Source organism: Battus philenor, unplaced genomic scaffold (genome assembly GCF_028537555.1).
Source record: "Battus philenor isolate CCGP_79_NKW_IND1 unplaced genomic scaffold, ilBatPhil1.0.hap1 SCAF_16, whole genome shotgun sequence".
Taxonomy (NCBI): domain Eukaryota; kingdom Metazoa; phylum Arthropoda; class Insecta; order Lepidoptera; family Papilionidae; genus Battus; species Battus philenor.
Genome location: NW_027181678.1, coordinates 4,218,205 through 4,223,845, shown reverse-complemented (window position 1 = coordinate 4,223,845; position 5,641 = coordinate 4,218,205).

Below are 5,641 nucleotides of genomic sequence, written 5' to 3'. Positions count from 1 at the left end.
TAACACACTGCCTCACCGCCAAAGGATTTACATGAACTAATCTAGTTAGAGAGTGTAAAATAAATGCCGCTTAATAATCTAAAAATTCCCCTCCCCCTTTATCTCATCCATAAAACAGAAAAGAAAATGGAACACACATTCCCAGCTCAGCAAGTGAAGATGAAATTAAATGCTGGGTTGACTAATAAAGCTTACTTGTGCGATCACCACGAAAAATTCATTATCTTTTCTGCCACGACGGTTTTCTGACGCAACATAGCTCCTTTATAATGTGGTTATTTTTTTTTTTGCTTTACTTACTAGCAAACTAATTTAACAGATTAAAATATATTAACAGTATGTATGTCATGTCAGCTCTTCTGAACTGCTTTCTTAAGGCATTTCTCGGCACTTTTAAAATTAATGATTTAATGGTTAATATATAGTTTAAATTTAATTTTTGTTAATATATTTCATTGTTCTTATGAATCATACATTTAATTTTTATTTACTGCAGTTTAAAATCACTCCTTAAAAACGTCGAACTATTGGCTGATTAATGTATTTTTCATTGTAAGCTTGAAAAAAAAATTTTTATTCGTTCACGAAAATAATAAACATCTTAATTGAAATACATTACGAAAAAAATAAAACAGATGAAAGAAATGAATGAAATGTTCCATCAAAGCATTTCAGGAGAGAATAGATGTTACAATGTGTAAGATAAAAATTATATGTAAATAATTATTCTTTCAAATACTTTAACATGTAAAGTTTTTATTGGAGGCTTGGGTATTGATATTATAATATACAAACCAATATGTTTTTAGAATACATATTACGTTAAAATAAAAATCTACATGGCAGTATTAAATTAAGGCTTGAGCTGAGACGAACTCCTCGTTTGACTCAATAAGCAGATTTGGTATTACTAACATTCACGTATATATTGTATACAAATACAGATAGCATCATTCGTTAAATTTTCTTTAATATAACGTTACATGTACTATTTATTCCAAATTTAATTTAGAGTCTTCACTACAGAAATTTATTTTCACGACTACCGTTTTCAATAAGGTGATGTTAAACTTTTTTTGTTATTGAAAAATATTTAACATTGTAACATAATTGAATAGCAGATTAACCTAAAACTGTTTTTAGATGCATTTTATAGATGCATACGATTGACCAATTGAAAGAAGAGAACAATCATTATTGGTGATTGACATCTCTGATTCTGTCATATTGGAAATCTATGGCTAAACCGACAGCCCTAAATGCCATATGGTGACACATCTTAGTGCTGACAACAATGAATGATCGAATAAAAGTTTCAAGTTAAACTTATTAAGGAATGCTTCAATTAAAGTTTTCCTTGAGAAATTTTAAAAGAACTATTGTTTTTACAATTACCATTGATTTATTTTTTAACCAAAAAGGTGCAAAGGACGATAATCATTTAGATAGATATAAACGTAATTATTTCCGTTGTGCCATCATCAAGATTTCAAGTGAAGGATATCTACAGCTTTATATATCCTTTCCCAAAAGATTACCAATAAAAATGGTTGGAAGAGGTCTGCTCCAGAGTTCGACAAACTTAACAAGTCTGTCTGCATTGTAGCAGCTCATGGTACCCTTACCAGAAACGTAGCTTGCCCACTACTACTTCAATACGAATCTGCTGGACTATATCAGCTACTATCGTTCGCGTACAGATTTCCCCATTTCTGCAGATAAGTTCCAAACATATCCTGTGCCTCGGACCTGATAAATGCTACAGAATTTTGCCCACTAATTTGCTAATGTATGTTGTTGATTTGAAGGATGATTTTGTTTTATAAGAATTAAGTAAGAAGATCGTTGTTTTAGTTGTTCATACAGCTAAAATTTACATATTTGATGATAAAATCTGAATAATTATTTATTTTTTAAAACAAATTTTGCTAATAGATATTTTTGCATTTTTTTCAGTAACGTCAGGAATTCGTCTTTCGTTTTATAGATCGTTCAAAACATATGCGCCGGTGCAAATTACGTCTAAACATTTAAACAAATTGCACTAAAACATAAATCACACCTGCTGCGAACAAGATACGTTTGGTAACGATTGGCGTACCCTAATTAATGAGCAAATCAGGAATATATCTATTTTTGTTTCATGCCACATGCTATTAGGAGAAATTTATGTATATCTATATCTTAGATTATCTATATCATAGAGCAAAAACATAGGTCTCAGTTGAGCTCCTGATACTTGTAAATTGTTAGAGGCTAGAAATTTTCTTATGTTATACCACAGACGAAGGTTAAATGATTGCTTATGTCTGGATATTATATCGTCATAGACATTTGACCGATAATAATTCTATCTTCTATCTACAGACACGTCAACGAAGATACAAATTGACGACGGACAACAAATGAATAATCTTTCTGTAAAAATTTAAATTTAGGATAAATTATAACAAACCCCACTGAGTTTTATGTTAGTTCTTCTCAATAAGTGGCACATTACGAACCTACTGAAACTCTATTTAATTTTTTAAACTTATATTTTACATGATGAATATAGATGATTGTAATGATTTTATATAATAAAGCTTTTAAGTAAGATAAGTTTTGCGAAATTGAAGGGCAGGTATGAGAAGTGTTGTCCACAATCTTCTTTCAGAACGACCACTGAAGAGGTTTTAGTGGATAAAAATTGCACAAATCGCTGCCACAAGATTTCAACTAGTACTAAAAAATGATTGTTTTACCTCAATGAGGTATTACCACAATATTATCAATAATATAATTTAAAAAAAAAATAATGCAATATTATCACAATTTAATCAAGTTTAGTAAAATGGAACTTGTATAGTGACTTGTTACGTTCTGGGTATCAATAAAGAAGTTTAGGATCTTGTATTACTCTATATCACAAATATCCATAGGCTTATTATATAATTACTATATACATAGTTATCTTCTTCGATGTAAAATAAATAACGAACCAGAATCAAAGCCTCGGATTTGTTCCTTATTTTGAAGGTAACAATTTGTTTTTAGATCCCACAGTTTATTCTATTTATCGCATCGTCGCTTCGATCATTAATCAGATTTCCTGGCATCTCAGGTTATATTCGCAATTACAGACATCCGCTTTATCTATTTTTATACTGTTAATTACTCGAAACGACGGTGTATTTACATCAGTGATAATTGAAAATGTATATAAACATTTTAGTTTCCCCGCTAAATTATAAATAGAATAACTTAGTAAACCTTTACGCTTAGGCTTAAATAATATAGAAATTTTATAACTTTGACGGTAATAAATATCATATTTATTTATCAGGCAGGTCAACAACATAAACACATTTTTTAAATTTTGTCCTTATTTACTGATATTTATGTTTAATATGAATAAGCACAAAATTTTTATTAATCTTCATATCTTTCTTTTAACATTATCTTTTTTGTAATTCATATTCATGAAGAAAAGCAATAGTTATTCATCTCTTTGGGTAGCGGTAATAGCATACATTAAATCAGCATAGAAGACGACTCATTGGGTATTGACAATGATGTAAGGACATGTTTACACGGAAGCAAATTTTACAGACGCGTTCTCTTGTTTTATGTTCACCATCATCATCATCACCATTTAGGCCATAAGCTTATATGTAATTTCATTTAAAATTAAATTTCAAAATATCTGTACCAAGTAGGAATTTACATTCACTTTTGAATCATCGACTATTTTTATATTATAGATGTTAAGCTACTATGAGCTCAGAATGCTGTTCTGCTGAGAAAAACGGCAATATACTCAACAGTTGCTTTTTTAAATTAAATTTAACAAATTTGCATGTACATGTTATAATATCACCTATGGAAATGTGTCAAAAAACCAAGTTCTACACGTTTCGATACTTATTTCTCTTAGCACAGCTTCTCAATCAACTGTAAGGTTCTCATATTTATTTTGCAGACAGTTAAGGATTAGAAATTAACTAGGAATAATAGTTTATTAGCTTGTTTCTTTGTTACACCGTAAGAGTAAAAATAGATAGTCTTTTGAAAAAATAATTTTCAATTACGTAATAAAAATTTACGTTTGAAAATTCTTAGTAAAAGAGAATTATTGAATATCTTTGTGTTTCATGCACTTTTGAAATCTTCAGTCATCACGGTAGATGTCTTTGATAAAACCAAGTCGAGTGATTCGATCAGATTTTAAAATAGCTTATTCTCACGTCATCTTTAAAAATTGAAACTTGATGGTGGAATAACATTTTCTTCTTTGTTTATTTATAACTGTAACTATTTTTATTGTTATTAATAACAGGTGTTTCTAGGAGACAACATTATATCTTTACTTGGATTATATTATGTAAGTTATTCCATTGTCACTGATATCATACTAATAATTGTTTAATGAGAAAAAAATATACAAACAAATTAAATGCAATAATTACAGTTACGCTTCATAATCGACTAAAAAGTGCGTATATGCAACAATTGAGAAATAAAGTGAACTAGATAAAACATACTAGGGCACTGATGGAGCTTAAAGAATTGTTCGTCCGAAATGGCAGTAAATGGGGCATATATATACATATCACTCATGCAACCGACGTTCTAAGTGCGAAGTGGCAACTACGACATGGTAGACACGGCGTAGATAAACTCCCTACTAGGGGAATCGAAGACAATAAAAGGCGCGGGAAGTCGCTCGATGCAGGTAGCGCAAGGACGGTTATCCTTGCGATCTTTGGAGAAAGGCCTATGCATTAAAGAGGACGCTTATTAACATGTTCATGATGAGGTAAAGCATGTAGTTATAGAAATAAAACTATTAACATGTTTGATAGGTAACTCATAATAAAACCGCAGTTTATATTTAATAACGAAGTAAACTTTTTATCATGATACAATTTTTTTTAACAAAAATGGTGCCGAATAAAAGAATGTCCTCGACAACATATCGGTAAACATATACACGACAGTGGTTAACAACATTTTTTCTGTCGTACTTTTCGAGTTTTACTTTGAATAAGCATAAACTATTTGTAAAGAAACGACTACTCATAAAGATAATTTTTACATGATTATAGCATTTTTAGGCAAAACGCGCAGATTTCTTGATACATGTGTTGTTTATATATTCAAAATGAATAAATTTATTTTTTGTGAAATCTTTTACAAAACGATGTCTTCAAAATATTTTTGTTTAAAACTTAATTCACCAGATTATGTTTTTGTAACTAAAACAGACGCCCTTTGTAAGTACCGCGTTATTTCTCTATAACTTACGCAGCTGAGATTTTATAAGTCGTCTAACATGCGTTGAATGTAGACAATCATTGCTACACCTTAAGTTTGTGTAACATCATCGCGCTGAATGTCTGTTTTTTATATTAAAACACTGTAAAAAGTCCCGCGTAATATACTTGTAATTTCTTATCAAACCTAACAAATCATACGGATTAGGTCGCATAAACAGATTATGGAAAGAAATCGTTATTGAAGCGGCGCTTTTTAAATATTTCCTAAGACAATCGAATTATCTCGATCTGTGACTTTTTTATGTCATTTCTTTTACGATGTACTATCAATTCGGTATCACGGAATGCTAGAGCGTTGGTTAAACCAGTCCGCTTAGAAACTC